The sequence below is a fragment of the Scylla paramamosain genome, chromosome 2 (genome assembly GCF_035594125.1).
Source record: "Scylla paramamosain isolate STU-SP2022 chromosome 2, ASM3559412v1, whole genome shotgun sequence".
NCBI lineage: Eukaryota > Metazoa > Arthropoda > Malacostraca > Decapoda > Portunidae > Scylla > Scylla paramamosain.
In genome coordinates this window covers 21,577,521-21,595,036 of record NC_087152.1, presented here as the reverse complement: position 1 = coordinate 21,595,036, position 17,516 = coordinate 21,577,521, and the positions used below count along the sequence as shown (strand labels likewise).

The window sequence follows — 17,516 nt, the reverse complement described above, 5'->3', positions numbered from 1 at the left end:
GACACAGATATGAGATGGTGATCAGAAGATCCCAATGGAGAAGACAGGGTAACAGCATAAGGAGAAATATTAGAACTTAGGAAAAGATTAAGAATGTTGGGCGTATCTCCAAGCTGGTCAGGAATATGAGTAGGATATTGCATCAGTTGCTCTAGGTGGTGGGGGATAGCAAAGTCAAAGGCTAGTTCACCAGCATGGTTAGTGAAGGGAGAGAAAAGCCAAAGCTGGTAGTGAACATTGAAGTCTCCAAGAATGGAGATCTCCGTGAAAGGGAAGAAGGTCAGAATGTGCTCCACTTTTGGATAGCTGGCAGTTTCGTCACCATGTGGGGAAGACAGTTTGTTGTTTGTTGTTTGTTTTATTGTTTTGTGTGCCCATATTTAGAGTAAACCATGGAGGGCAGGGCTGGTAGCTGGGGTGACTTGCGACCTGAGTCTCTTGCATCTGCGGGGAGCGGCAGTGTAGATTTGGCCCATTTCGGTGTGAGGACACCTAGTTCCAGCCATAGCGTCCACGGACATGTTAGCCCTGCCCGCAGCGTTGGTGGCTTCTCCCAGACCGAAGGCTTGTGTGAGGAATTGAGAGTCAAATTGGAGATGAGGAGAATGGAGCTGGAAGCTGAAGCTGAGGAAAAGAGGTTGAAGACTGAGGAGGCTAGAGAAGGCCGGAGACTGAAGCCGAGGAGAAGGCAAGGCTTCTTGAAGTTGAAAAAGAGAAGGAGAAGGCGAGGATGTATGAAAAGGAAATGAAGATCCTTGAGACTGAAAGAGAAAAGGAAGAAGCTAAAAAGAATAGGATACTTGAGTTGGAGAAGACTCGAATTGAAGTTAATTCACCTCATGGCTTGAAGAGAGTCGGAGTTAAGGAGGACACTGTAGAAAGCCATATGGTGAGAAGTTTGAAGATGATTCCTGAGTTTAGATGATTTAGAAGATTTGAGAAGAAAGCCTCAGAATTTGATTGGCCTCAGGAGAGATGTGTAGGCCTTGTTGTCAATATGTTAAAGGGCAAGGCATTGGAAGTTTATGACAGGATGTCAGTTGAGGACTTGGAGGATTATGAGGAGTTTAAGGCTGACATCCTGAGGGCTTATGAGCTGCGGCCGAAGGTGTATAGGGTGCAGCTCCGCGGAGGGAATAAAAGGCTCAGTGACTCCTTAGAATGTGCTCGCTATCTTGAGGAGACATCTGAAAAGTGGGTTATTAGCGAGCAGGCTACCTCCTACCATGAGTTAAAGGAACTTGGTAATGGAGCAGTTCATTAATGTGGTCGAGGAGTTAGTACCGCTGCTCCATGAGAAGATGTTTAAAACCTTGAAGGAGGCAGTCACCTGGACAGATGACCACGTGTTGGCGCACCGGCCTGTGCCACGGTGGGTTGGTTGTACGTCTGATGGGGCTGGTGGATAGTTGCCTCGTGTAGCGGCCGGCGCCAGTTTGTCTGGGAGTCCACGTTATAGTAGTGGCTGCAGTAACAAGTCTGGGCGTGTTTGCCCTTTTGGTAATAAGTCTCCAACCAGCCCACGACGGAGACAGTCTGGGAACATGCAACACAGCACTCCCAGGTATAGTGTGCAGCCCATGTGTTATTATTGTAGAAGTACAGAACATTTCAAATTTTAATGTCCCGCTGCTGGTCAAGATTTTCACGAGGCAGAGTTAGACTCGTCTTGGAGTCAGTGTGCTGGGGCTGACTGCAAAAGCGCAAAGCCACCACAAGAAGCAGCTGACTTTGTGGAGAGTGTTGCCAATGGCGTGGCTGGAATGATGAGTTCGGGTTGTGTGTTTGATGGCTTGCCTCACCCTGCGGAGCCTCTCGGAGGTGGTACTCAGGCGGAGTTCTCACTTGGTGTTTTATATATATATATATATATATATATATATATATATATATATATATATATATATATATATATATATATATATATATATATATATATATATATATATATATATATATATATATATATATATATATATATATATATATATATATATATATATATATATATATATATATATATATATATATATATATATATATGTGTGTGTGTGTGTGTGTGTGTGTGTGTGTGTGTGTGTGTGTGTGTGTGTGTGTGTGTGTGTGTGTGTGTGTGTGTGTGTGTGTGTGTGTGTGTGTGTGTGTGTGTGTGTGTGTATCAGATTTTGCGCCACCACTTGTACTGGAGTTGACTTGATTGCCTGCTGCTGCTCTGATATTGATGACTGTTACTTGTCCAGTTGATTGATGATGCTTGGTGTGTTGGTAGTGTGGAGGACTGTACTGTGTCAGTTATTCTGGTAACTTGGAGCTCATGGGCAGTTGGTTGATATAATTGATATGTTCAAATAAAAGACACAATGATGAGAGTTCTTCCTGATTTAATAGATGATTGATTGTACACACTGGATTTGAGACGAAATTTTAACTTGACGAATGATTGCTCTCTCTCTCTCTCTCTCTCTCTCTCTCTCTCTCTCTCTCTCTCTCTCTCTCTCTCTCTCTCTCTCTCTCTCTCTCTCTCTCTCTCTCTCTCTCTCTCTCTCTCTGTCTCTCTCTCTCTCTCTCTCTCTGAAGTGATATTATTATGATATGATATGATATGTCTAAGCAGCGTCTCTCAAGGCTGACTGTGACTGAATGGAACTGAGTGAGAGACCAAGACTGACTTCTTGTGACTGGGTGACTGACTGAACTGCCTCTGTCTGAACTCCCGAATGAACTCAGAGCTCACTACCATGCAGGCTGTATTTATCTGAGCTACGTAGATCGCAGATAGTTAGGACTTAGGACTTAGGACACTTAGGACTGGAAGTGGGTGTGAAATTCTCTTGAGACAGAGAATGAAGACGAATACAGATGTTGTTCCTAAGAACTGGAAGTGTGTGTAAAATTCACTTGAGAGGTAGAGAAAGGGGACTGAACACAGGTGTTATCCCTAAGGACTGGAAGTGGGTGTGAAATTCCTTTGAGATAGAAGATGAGGAGAAATGACCAGGAAGGAAGACAAACATATGTATGCAGGTGTTACCCCTAAGGACTGGAAAGGGGTGTGAAATTCCCTTGAGAGGTGGAGAATGATCAGGTATAAAGGTGAATATGGGTATGCAGCTGGCCACAGTACACGTGGGATGAATATATGAAATAGCAAACATACATATGTATAATAATAGTAATTGTTGAGACTGATACAGGTGCCTTCCCCTACGGAAAATGCGCCCTCGCATTTGGATATAACAATAAGGCAGTATTATGGAAGCAATTAACAGATGATATATGACATCAGAGAGATAGCATGGAACGAGAACCTTAATAATAGCATATAGACATGATAAGATAATACAATACATGTGCAACACATATAAGTAAAGAGAAATATACTCATATATACATGATATTAAAATTGGATGATTAAACCTTGGAATGGGAACGAAGTTCCAGGCTGTAAGAAGGTGTGTGTGTGGTTAAGCTTGAATCTCTTGAAGAATCTGTTAAATCTGAACTTAATGATACCCGATGTGCATACTCATCATCGAATCCCTTGTTCACATGCTTCAAATGATCGACATGGACGATCTGTTCCCCTAAGGTTTTGAGACCTAGAATTTTTACTTTGTGGCCATGGAGAGATTCGATTACACGATGTGGCCCAAAGAACAATGGATCTAATTTAGAGTTACGATCGTGAACTCTGGCGAAGATTATATCGCCGACTTCAATGGAAGAATCTATAATTCTACAATGTTGTTTCTGCAGCATCTCAGCTTGTGATGAAGTGAGGTAATCGTGAATGAGCTTATGAGTGAAATGAAAATCACTGAGGTGACATTTGACATAGTCATCTATGTTGTAGACAGGACGAGGCGCGCTATGTTGAAATTCATATGGAAGATGCTTGTCATTACCAAACAGCAAGAAATGTGAAGACTCGTTGATGGTGGAATGGATTGTTGAGTTGAAGATACTGATAACCGTTCTCTGTAAGTGAAAGTTTGAGCAGATCACCAGAGACTGAATCCCAAGGAGAGGAAGCGATAGGGTATGGAAGCGATGAACTCTCGTGAACCAGTGAGGGACAGTGTGAAGCACACTGAGGACAGAGCGCACAGTGTTGAAAGATATCTTTCCTTATATCCATGGTTGGCATGGCAGGATTTTCTGTCATGACGGAGATAGTAGCAACATTGCATGATAGAGCATATGCCACTGAATCTGCCTTACCAGGAATATATGAAATTGTAGGATTAAATTCTTGAATTGTGAGATGCCAGGGAGCAAATTGACCTGTGAAGTTGTTGCCTTTGAAGGTTTCTATGACAGCATAATGATCAGTGTGGACATGAATCTTATAGCCTAAGATAATTTCACGGAAATGACATAACGCCCAGATCACGGCGAGACTATCACGCTTTGTGACGTCATAATTTTGGTCTGCCTTTTTTTTTTTTTTATGTAGGAAGGACACTGGCCAAGGGCAACAAAAATCTAATAAAAGAATGCCCACTGAAATGCCAGTCCCATAAAAGGGTCAAAGCAGTGGTAAAAAATTGATGAATAAGTGTCTTGAAACCTCCCTCTTGAAGGAATTCAAGTCATAGGAAGGTGGAAATACAGAAGCAGGCAGGGAGTTCCAGAGTTTACCAGAGAAAGGGATGAATGATTGAGAATACTGGTTAACTCTTGCGTTAGAGAGGTGGACAGAATAGGGGTGAGAGAAACAAGAAAGTCTTGTGCAGCGAGGCCGCGGAAGGAGGGGAGGCATGCAGTTAGCAAGAGTTAGCATGAAAATAGCGGTAGAAGATAGCTAGATATGCAACATTGCGGCGGTGAGAGAGAGGCTGAAGACAGTCAGTTAGAGGAAAGGAGTTGATGAGACGAAAAGCTTTTGATTCCACCCTGTCTAGAAGAGCAGTATGAGTGGAACCTCCCCAAACATGTGAAGCATACTCCATACATGGACGGATAAGGCCCTTGTATAGAGTTAGCAGCTGGGGGGGGAGTGAGTAAAACTGGCGGAGACGTCTCAGAACACCTAACTTCATAGAAGCTGTTTTAGCTAAAGATGAGATGTGAAGTTTCCAGTTCAGATTATAAGTAAAGGACAGACCGAGGATGTTCAGTGTAGAAGAGGGGGACAGTTGAGTGTCATTGAAGAAGAGGAGATAGTTGTCTGGAAGGTTGTATCGAGTTGATAGATGGAAGAATTGAGTTTTTGAGGCATTGAACAATACCAAGTTTACTCTGCCCCAATCAGAAATTTTAGAAAGATCAGAAGTCAAGCGTTCTGTGGCTTCCCTGCGTGATATGTTTACCTCCTGAAGGGTTGGACGTCTATGCAGAGACGTGGAAAAGGGTGGTATCATCAGCGTAGGAGTGGATAGGACAAGAAGTTTGGTTTAGAAGATCATTAATGAATAATAAGAAGAGAGTGGGTGACAGGACAGAACCCTGAGGAACACCACTGTTAATAGATTTAGGAGAAGAACAGTGACCGTCTACCACAGCAGTAATAGAACGGTCAAAAAGGAAACTTGAGATGAAGTTACACAGAGAAGGATAGAAACCGTAGGAGGGTAGTTTGGAAATCAAAGCTTTGTGCCAGACTCTATCAAAAGCTTTTGATATGTCCAAGGCAACATCAAAAGTTTCACCAAAATCTCTAAAAGAGGATGAGCAAGACTCAGTAAGGAAAGCCAGAAGATCACCAGTAGAGCGGCCTTGACGGAACCCATACTGGCGATCAGATAGAAGGTTGTGAAGTGATAGATGTTTAAGAATCTTCCTGTTGAGGATAGATTCAAAAACTTTAGATAGGCACGAAATTAAAGCAATAGGACGGTAGTTTGAGGGATTAGAACGGTCACCCTTTTTAGGAACAGGTTAAATGTAGACAAACTTCCAGCAAGTAGGAAAGGTAGATGTTGACAGACAGAGCTGAAAGAGTTTGACTAGGCGAGGTGCAAGCACGGAGGCACAGTTTCGGAGAACAATAGGAGGGATCCCATCAGAACCATAAGCCTTCCGAGGGTTTAGGCCAGCGAGGGCATGGAAAACATCACTGCGAAGAATTTTAATAGGTGGCATGAAGTAGTCAGAGGGTGGAGGAGAGGGAGGAACAAGCCCAGAATCGTCCAGGGTAGAGTTTTTAGCAAAGGTTTGAGCGAAGAGTTCAGCTTTAGAAATAGATGTGATAGCAGTGGTGCTATCTGGTTGAAATAGAGGAGGGAAAGAAGAAGAAGCAAAGTTATTGGAGATATTTTTGGCTAGATGCCAGAAATCACGAGGGGAGTTAGATCTTGAAAGGTTTTGACATTTTCTGTTAATGAAGGAGTTTTTGGCTAGTTGGAGAACAGACTTGCCATGGTTCCGGGCAGAAATATAAAGTGCATGAGATTCTGGTGATGGAAGGCTTAAGTACCTTTTGTGGGCCACCTCTCTATCATGTATAGCACGAGAACAAGCTGTGTTAAACCAAAGTTTAGAAGGTTTAGGACGAGAAAAAGAGTGAGGGATGTACGCCTCCATGCCTCCATGACACTATCACCTCTGTTATGCGCTCAGCACACAAAGACGGGTCTCTGACACGGAAGCAGTAGTCATTCCAAGGAAAACCAGCAAAATACCTCCTCAGGTCCCCCCAACTAGCAGAGGCAAAACGCCAGAGGTACCTTCGGTTAGGGGGATCCTGAGGAGGTATTGGAGCGATAGGACAAGATAAAGATATGAGATTGTGATCGGAGGAGCCCAACGGAGAAGAAAGGATGACAGCATAAGCAGAAGGATTAGAGGTCAGGAAAAAGATCAAGAATGTTGGGCGTATCTCCAAGAGGGTCAGGTGTTGGCGTATCTTTAAGAGGGTTGTGTTGTCAGGTGTAGGGTGTTGCACCAATTGCTCTAGATCATGGAGGATAGGAAAGTTCAAGGCTAGTTCACCAGGATGGTCAGTGAAGGGAGAAGAAAGCCAAAGCTGGTGGTGAACATTGAAGTCTCCAAGAATGGAGATCTCTGCACAAGGGAAGAGGGTCAGAATGTGCTCCACTTTGGAAGTTAAGTAGTCAAAGAATTTCTTATAATCAGAGGAGTTAAGTGAGAGGTATACAGCACAGATAAATTTAGTATGAGAGTGACTCTGTAGTCGTAGCCAGATGGTGGAAAACTCGGAAGATTCAAGAGCGTGGGCACGAGAGCAGGTTAAGTCATTGTGCACATAAACGCAGCATCCAGCTTTGGATCGAAAATGAGGATAGAGAAAGTAGGAGGGAACAGAAAAGGGGCTACTGTCAGTTGCCTCAGACACCTGAGTTTCAGTGAGGAAAAGATGAGGTTTAGAAGAAGAGAGGTGGTGTTCTACAGATTGCAAATTAGATCTTAGACCGCGAATGTTGCAGAAGTTAATGAAGAAAAAGTTGAGGGGGGTGTCAAGACACTTAGGTTTGTCGACAGAAAGGCAGTCCGGCCTGGGAACATTTATGGTCCCCTCCCCAGATGGGGACTCCGAGGCTGGTGTAGGAGTCGCCATGATGATTTTGAAATTTTTGAGTGAAAGGTGTGTGTGTTATTATATGCTTGTAGTTTTGTGTGGAGGAAGAGAGTTGTCTTTAAAGGGCAGGCTGTGACTGCCCCCTTGTGTTGTGAGACACAAAGGGAAACGTTCAGTGAGGTCACAGCTGGGTTTAATGATAAGTTCACAGCACCCCCTGAACAGTGCTTTAGACCTCACTGGGAGTAATTATCGTTTCGGCAGGTGTCTATTGCCTCCTCCTACTTGTTGAGAAGTCTGTTAGCATAAGCTAATACTCGATGTTTACCGAGTGAATCTTTCTGCATGAGAACAGCACCGATTCCAAAGCCAGGAGCCTCAGTGTATAAGATGAAATCTTTCTCGAAATTTGGAAAAGCAAGAACTGGTGCTTGACAAAAGGCATCTTGTTGCTTTTCAGACCAGATGAATGCAACATTCTTTCTTGAGCAAATGAGTGAGAGGTTGAACGATAAGGCTGAAATTTTTTGATGAACTGGCGATGAAATCCAGCAAGACCGATGAATTGCTTGATCTGATCGGTATTAGTAAGAACAGTGCATTTTTCACAGCATTTACCTTGTCATCTAAAGTGTGAATACCATCTCTGTCGATACTGTGACCAAGGAATTTGACTTGCTGTTTGAGAAACGAACATTTGCTGAGTTTGATCTTTAAGCTTGAAAGCGTGACAGAACGAGACAGCGTGCGAAAATGATCCTGTAAAGACTTTAATGCACTGATAACGTGATCAAGGAAGTAGACCACACCTTTACCGATAAAATCTGACAGAACAGAATTCATCAATCTCTGGAACGTTAGAGGCGAGTTACGTAGACCTTGGGCCATGCGTTTGAATATAAATTGGCCAGAGGAGGTAGTGAGAGCAGTATATGGCCGTGAAGTTTCTTCTAATTCAACTGGGAAGAACCGTGAGTGTAAGTCTAGGGTAGAAAATACCGCATTTGAATTTCCGAGAGACTGAAGATCACCTAATCTCGGCATTGGATAACTGTCAGGAATGGTAGATGTTTTTCTGAAGTCGACAACGACAGAAGAGTTTTCTGAAGTCGACAACGACACGCCAATCGCCTTGTTTCTTTGGAACGAGTAACAAGGGAGCGTTATGAGGTGAACAGGCAGGTTCCACTACATCCTGAAGTAACATACCTCGCACTGCTTCATCAAACAGAACACGACGACTGTGTGGCACCCTATAGCTGGGGGTGTAAGATGGTCTGGACTTAGGCGTCAGATGAATAGCGTGAGTGATGACGTCTGTGTGGCCCAAAGGTTCACCAGGGAATGAGACAACATTCCTGAAAAAAAAAAAAAATAGGAGAGCGAGTAATTCATGTTGAGATTCTGGGAAATAAAGTACAGATATGTGATCATCCGTGATAGGCGGGAGAGAAGACATGTCATGGTTGTCAGATGCAGATACGTTATTGATAGAGGAAGAATGTAAACCATCCAAGATTTCTACTTTTCAGACTAAGGCAAGGCTTCTCCGAGTAGCACACCTGCTTTGAGCTTGACAGGCGTAGACGACATTTTTTCAGCCCGATTTTACAGAATCCATTTTCATCAATTGTGGTAAGAACGGATTGTAACTCAGTACCTTTGCATGGAGATTATTGTGCATAACAGAGGATATCAGTGTCTGATGCAGCAGACTTAACCTCTAGCGTTTACAACATATAAAGCACATTCAGATAGCGTTATCGGATCTGCTAGCAAAATACTGGGAAGTTGACTGAGAATGAGGCTGTGAGACAGGCAACTTAGATGACGTAACACAAGAATCCCGTGTGGATAACATGTGATTGCTAGAAGGAAGAGTTACAACGGATATCACTACACCAGCAAGAGAGGAAGTACCAGAGGGCAGAATAGTAGGAATATAAGTATCCCCTTGAGGGATTTCACTGATGGCAGGGAAAAGCTGATGTCATATTTGCACATGGTGCTGAAGCCTATGAGAAGATCAGCATTGAAAGATGCATCAGATACAATATAAATATAATCACATATGTCTGGGTTCTAGGGTGATAGACAGTGAAAGGAGAACTTTCCCGTGAGGTAAGATAATTTTCCCAGATATACCATTGAGATTGTAATTGTAAGGGAGTAATGTAGTAATGAGATCCTGAGAAGAGGAAGAGAGTTTCCAAAATACATCCATTTTGATAAGGTTAACTGCAGCACCCGTGTCAAAGAAGGCTTTGTGTGATACACAGTGACATGTAACATCTGTGATCTGTACCATTTAATCATATCGAATGTTAATTGAAGGAAGTGCTGATTAGGAGGACATGTGAAGCATAACTTCTATTTTATATGATGTTTAGGTACATAGTAAGGAGAAGACTTAAGGATACGCGATATTATGGTGGATTGGTCAGAGAAGGGCGCGAAGAGTTTTCCGACGATGTTTGTGGAGCCTGTGACTGAGAGGGATAATGCCTGTAGTCTTGTAAGAAGTGACCTGCCCTTTTGTGGAAGGAACAGAATGTTTTAGGATTGAAGGAGAGTCTTCCTGAACTGTCGAAACCAACTCAACACTGTGCAAGAACATGACCTGGCAGCTTGCAACGGTTGCAGGTGACATTTCTTGATTTTGATTTCGATCGAATGTACTGATAGCGAGATGAAGGGGATGTACGTCTAATGTAACGTCCACGAGAAGAAGAAGAACGGGAAAGTGAATGATGAAGAGAGGTGAGTGAGTCAAGTGAGGAGCAACAAGAATTCGAACAGATTCGGAGGTGGGAAGGGAACGCTTATCAGAAATTACTTTGCAGACATCATATATATAATCTGATTTGTGAAATTCGATGTCACTTGCGACCTGGAAATTGGGAGTGTCGAGAGAGGAGGTGAACAAGATATAAGCTATAAGCCTTTTCATCCCATTTGATGATGGTGAGTCATTTGTAAACCAATTTGAGTCTTGTAGCTGAGGGATCAATTCTGAGCTCAGAGAGGAAGCAATGTTTTCTGCCTGGTAAGGATTAATGTGTGAGCGGACGTGCTGTGAGATAGATTTGGAGAGTCTGAGAAGAGAATGCGTGGCTCCAAGCTTGGAATATCTCTTGAAATGATTTCAGAGGTGAGTGGTGAAGAGAAGCAAATATGTCTGACTTCACCAACAGGCCAGTGAGACTCGAAGGCTCGTGACAGATATGTGATTTTAAGATGAAGATCTTTTCCTTATCATATAAGGAGTGTCGAGTGAATTCCTCCTCTATTCTTTGAATAAACTAATGAGCAGTCTCTGTGCCAGTACCGGAAAAATTAGGAAGGTGATGAGATTCGTGTATGAAGATGATGTGCGGAGTAGCGGTGGTTTCAGGAGACATTGTGGCATGTAATGAGGGAGAGAGTGTAGACTGTGAGCGTATTTGCATAAGCGACGTGAAGGAACAATAGGCACAAGAATATACAAACACATAATATGATAACACAGAACACAATATAACACAGAATAATACACAAAATAATAACACAGCTAACAACAATAATAATGAAAGACAGAAAGGAATGATATCAACACTGATAGGCAGACAGACAGATGGCAGGAGACTGACAGACAGACAGACAGACAGACAGACAGACAGACAGAGAGATAGGTAGATAAATAGACAGATAGGCACCACTTAATAATAGAAGAAGGAAGAGTGAAAAAACAAGAATAATCTAGATCGGATTTGATACTTAAATGTTGGCGAGGAAGTGACAGCAGGTGACTGGAGGAGCACAGGTGCGGGAGAACTTGAGGAGATGACCTTGCACGGGTCCGGCAGTGAGAGTGTTGACAGCTACAGGCGCGTGGAGAATCTCAGAAAGATGATGATGAGGGATGGCCGTGAGCACTGGTGGAGATTTAGCGGGTGGGGCTGGCTCGAGGAAGGAGCCAAGTCCGTGAGCACTGGTGGGTGGCTCGGGGGAGTAGCCAAGGCCGTGAGCACGTGGGTGGCAGCGATGAGCCAGGTGTGGCTCATCATATATATCTATATCAATCTATCTATCTATCTATCTATCTATCTATCTATCTGTCTATCTATCTATCTATCTATCTATCTATCTATCTATCTATCTATCTATCTATCTATCTATCTATATATATATATATATATATATATATATATATATATATATATATATATATATATATATATATATATATATATATATATATATATATATATATATATATATATATATATATATATATATATATATATATATATATATATATATATATATATATATATATATATATATATATATATATATATATATATATATATATATATATATATATATATATATATATATATATATATATATATATATATATATATATATATATATATATATATATATATATATATATATATATATATATATATATATATATATATATATATATATATATATATATATATATATATATATATATATATATATATATATATATCATCTCAAGTTTCCTTTCTGACCGTTCTGTTGCTGCTGTGGCAGACGGTCACTGTTCTCCTGAACCTATTAACAGTGGTGTTCCTCAGGGTTCTGTCCTGTCACCCACTCTCTTCTTATTATTCATTAATGATCTTCTAAACCAAACTTCTTGTCCTATCCACTCCTATGCTGATGATACCACCCTGCACTTTTCCACGTCTTTTCCACTCATACTGCTGTTCTAGACAAGGTGGAATCAAAAGCTTTTCGTCTCATCAACTCCTCTCCTCTAACTGACTGTCTTCAGCCCCTCTCTCACCGCCGCAATGTTGCATATCTAGCTGTCTTCTACCGCTATTTTCATGCCAACTGCTCTTCTGATCTTGTTAACTGCATGCCTCCCCTCCTCCCGCGGCCTCGCTGCACAAGACTTTCTTCTTTCTCTCACTCCTATTCTGTCCACCTCTCTAACGCAAGAGTTAACCAGTATTCTCAATCATTCATCCCTTTCTCTGGTAAACTCTGGAACTCCTTGCCTGCTTCTGTATTTCCACCTTCCTATGACTTGAATTCCTTCAAGAGGGAGGTTTCAAGACACTTATCCACCAATTTTTGACCACTGCTTTGACCCTTTTAAGGGACTGGCATTTCAGTGGGCATTTTTTTTTTTATTAGATTTGTGTTGCCCTTGGCCAGTATCCTTCCTACATAAAAAAAAAAATATATATATATATATATATATATATATATATATATATATATATATATATATATATATATATATATATATATATATATATATATATATATATATATATATATATATATATATATATATAGACACCTGCCGAAACGATAATTACTCCCAGTGAGGTCTAAAGCACTGTTAAGGGGTTGCTGTGAACTTATCATTACATCCAGCTGTGACCTCACAACACAAGGGGGTAGTCACAGCCTGCCCTCTAAAGACAACTCTCTTCCTCCACACAAAACTACAAGCACCTAATAACACACACACCCTTCACTCAAAAATTTTAAAATCATCATGGCGACTCCTACACCAGCCTCGGAGTCCCCATCTGGGGAGGGGACCATAAATGTCTCCAGGTCGGACTGCCTTTCTGTCGACGACCCTAAGTGTCTTGACACCCCCCTCAACTTTTTCTTCATTAACTTCTGCAACATTCGCGGTCTAAGATCTAATTTTCAATCTGTAGAACACCACCTCTCTTCTTCTAAATCTCATCTTCTTTTCCTCACTGAAACTCAGGTGTCTGAGGCAACTGACAGCAGCCCCTTTTCTGTTCCCTCCTACTTTCTCTATCCTCATTTTCGATCCAAAGCTGGAAGCTGCGTTTATGTGCGCAATGACTTAACCTGTTCTCGTGCCCACGCTCTTGAATCTTCCGAGTTTTCCACCATCTGGCTACGACTACAGAGTCACTCTCATACTAAATTTATCTGTGCTGTATACCTCTCACCTAACTCCTCTGACTATAAGAAATTCTTTGACTACTTAACTTCCAAAGTGGAGCACATTCTGATCCTCTTCCCTTTCACAGAGATCTTCATTCTTGGAGACTTCAATGTTCACCACCAGCTTTGGCTTTTCTCTCCCTTCACTGACCATCCTGGTGAACTAGACTACAACTTTGCTATCCTCCATGACCTAGAGCAATTGGTGCAACACCCCATTCGTATTCCTGACCCTCTTGGAGATACGCCCAACATTCTTGACCTTTTCCTGACCTCTAATCCTTCTGCTTATGCTGTCATCCTTTCTTCTCCGTTGCGCTCCTCCGATCACAATCTCATTGCTCCAGTCCTTCCTCAGGATCCCCCTAAGCGAAGGTGCCTCTGGCGTTTTGCCTCTGCTAGTTGGGGGGACCTGAGGAGGTATTTTGCTGATTTTCCTTGGAATGACTACTGCTTCCGTGTCCGAGACCCGTCTTTGTGTGCTGGGCGCATAACAGAGGTGATAGTGATACCTTGGACGATTCTGGGCTTGTTCCTCCCTCTCCTCCACTCTCTGACTACTTCATGCCACGTATTAAAATTCTTCGCAATGATGTTTTCCATGCCCTCGCTGGCCTAAACCCTCGGAAGGCTTATGGACCTGATGGGGTCCCTCTTATTGTTCTCCGAAACTGTGCCTCCGTGCTTGCACCTTGCCTAGTCAAACTCTTTCAGCTCTGTCTGTCAACATCTACCTTTCCTTCTTGCTGGAAGTTTGCCTACATTCAACCTGTTCCTAAAAAGGGTGACCTCTCTAATCCCTCAAACTACCGTCCTATTGCTTTAATTTCCTGCCTATCTAAAGTTTTTGAATCTATCCTCAACAGGAAGATTCTTACACATCTATCTCTTCACAACCTTCTATCTGATCGCCGGTATGGGTTCCGTCAAGGCCGCTGTACTGGTGTTCTTCTGGCTTTCCTTACTGAGTCTTGGTCATCCTCTTTTAGAGATTTTGGTAAAACTTTTGCTGTTGCCTTGGACATATCAAAAGCTTTTGATAGAGTCTGGCACAAAGCTTTGATTTCCAAACTACCCTCCTACGGTTTCTATCCTTCTCTCTGTAACTTCATTTCAAATTTCCTTTCTGACCGTTCTATTGGTGCTGTGGTAGACGGTCATTGTTCTTCTCCTAAATCTATTAACAGTGGTGTTCCTCAGGGCTCTGTCCTGTCACCCACTCTCTTCTTATTATTCATTAATGATCTTCTAAACCAAACTTCTTGTCCTATCCACTCCTATGCTGATGATACCACCCTGCACTTTTCCACGTCTTTTCATAGACGTCCAACCCTTCAGGAGGTAAACATATCACGCAGGGAAACCACAGAACGCTTGACTTCTGATCTTTCTAAAATTTCTGATTGGGGCAGAGCAAACTTGGTATTGTTCAATGCCTCAAAAACTCAATTCCTCCATCTATCAACTCGACACAACCTTCCAGACAACTATCGCCTCTTCTTCAATGACAATCAACTGTCCCCCTCTTCTACATTGAACATCCTCGGTCTGTCCTTTACTTATAATCTGGACTGGAAACTTCACATCTCATCTCTAGCTAAAAAACTTCTATGAAGTTAGGTGTTCTGAGACGTCTCCGCCAGTTTTTCTCACCCCCCCAGCTGCTAACTCTGTACAAGGGTCTTATCCGTCCATGTATGGAGTATGCTTCACATCTGTGGGGGGTTCCACTCATACTGCTCTTCTAGACAGGGTGGAATCAAAAGCTCTTCGTCTCATCGACTCCTCTCCTCTAACTGACTGTCTTCAGCCTCTCTCTCACCGCCGCAATGTTGCATATCTAGCTGTCTTTTACCGCTATTTTCATGCTAACTGCTCTTCTGATCTTGCTAACTGCATGCCTCCCCTCCTTCCGCGGCCTCGCTGCACAAGACTTTCTTCTTTCTCTCACTCCTATTCTGTCCACCTGTCTAACGCAAGAGTTAACCAGTATTCTCAATCATTCGTCCCTTTCTCTGGTAAACTCAGGAACTCCCTGCCTGCTTCTGTATTTCCACCTTCCTATGATTTGAATTCCTTCAAGAGGGAGGTTTCAAGACACTTATTCATCAATTTTTGACCACTGCTTTGACCCTTTTATGGGACTGGCATTTCAGTGGGCATATTTTTTTTATTGGATTTTTGTTGCCCTTGGCCAGTGTCCTTTCTACATAAAAAAAAAAAAAAAAATATATATATATATATATATATATATATATATATATATATATATATATATATATATATATATATATATATATATATATATATATATATATATATATATATATATATATATATATATATATATATATATATATATATATATATATATATATATATATATATATATATATATATATATATATATATATATATATATATATATATATATATATATATATATATATATATATATATATATATATATATATATATATATATATATATATATATATACACACACACACACACACACACACACACACACACACACTCCATCGATGAGACCCACTGCATTCGCAGCTCATTCACAATGGAGTGGCAGCCCATTCGCAACGTGTTCGCAGTGCATTCGCAGCACGTTCGCCAAGTATGAGAGTCGCAGAACAATTCGCAGCACAGTCGCCGTTCAGGAAGTCACAGCAGAGTCGCAGCGGAGTCGCCATCAAAATTCCTCAATATGTGAACGGGGCTTTGGTGAGACTCATTCAGCTAGTGCACAATGCTGTTTACCACGGGAGGAGGGGCTGTAGTCAAGGGAAAAAGAAAAAGCCGAACCAATACTTTGTTAAAAAATGTACAAGCGGGCTCAACCAAAGAACATGAATAGGGAAAAAGATCCACACTCAACCAAAAACACAAATATTAAAAAGGGGTTATGAATAAGAGGAATCTCCAAGAAATAACACGGGGTTTCTTTGCCAAGTATGAGAGAGGTAGCACAAGATAATGGAGCGGAAAATTTCCCACTGATTCCCTTCCATCATATTGGATAAGGATTACATTCCCATGAAGAATAGGAACGAGGTAGCTCCCCCTAATATTGTGAACACGAGGAGCTTTGCCAGGACTTGTCTCCTCAATGACGTCTCTGAGTAGAACCCAGATCTTCCTGCCAGACAACCGCTTACTCTCCTCCAAAAAGAAGAGAACCAGTGGTGAGGAGTGAGGTATGGTATCCAGTTAGGACTTCAAGACAATCACCGGCCACAGGACAACAGAGACGCCATGTTTACGCTGAGAGAACCAACAGCGTCTGCAGGCGGTGATCCTCCCATCCAATCTTAGCCACAAAACTAGGCTAGGAAACTAACAATACACTGGATTTATCGTCAGCAAATGATGTCCACTGCGGGATCCGCGTGAGCGCCCTGAGCTGGAAGACCCAGAAGCCAGAACCCAGCGCATTCAAGAACAGACCTCTCCTAAGCTTGAGAAGCTAGCGCTAGAGGGAAATGCCTGAAAGCCACGGATTGAGGGAGGTACAGCGCCCATCACAGAGAACAGAGACGGCATCGCTGCCGATGAGGGGAATGCTGGTGGAAGAGGCCTCTCTTGAGCAGTGTGATCACCCATGGATCGAGCATGGTGCTGTAAGCGTACAGTGGATCATTGTCTTCGGTACTGAAGTTTAAAAGATCCGGCGGCGACTCCCGAGGGCGTTTTCTTGTGAAAAGTGAACTCTGGCGAGTTCAGTGTCCCACTCTAAACCTAGCAACCTAAGTCATAGTGTTGGTGTCACGAGGGAATTGGAATAATTTACCCTGAAATCTAGAGATTCTGTAACTGTCAGGGTAGCGTCCACGTCTACTGCTGCTTGGTTATGGGATGGGGAGACGATGAGTCAGTCGTCCAAGTAGGAAAACGTCAATTCCCATGGCAGTGAGTTTAGCGGCCACTAGTTTTGGCCGAACGATGTAGTTCATACATCTGCACCATTGTTGGAGGGCAGAGCTCCTCAGACGAAGCCAAAGAGCCAGGTTGCTGCTCCATACCACATGTCCAAGGAGACGAA

At 42.2% G+C, this 17,516-nt stretch overlaps 1 protein-coding gene across 1 annotated transcript in view; it reads left to right on the top strand.

Annotated features, from left to right (window-relative positions):
* The window catches only part of LOC135111800 (uncharacterized), a 201,388-nt gene that overhangs the window by 96,409 nt on the left and 87,463 nt on the right, over positions 1–17,516 (top strand). The window lies entirely within an intron of this gene.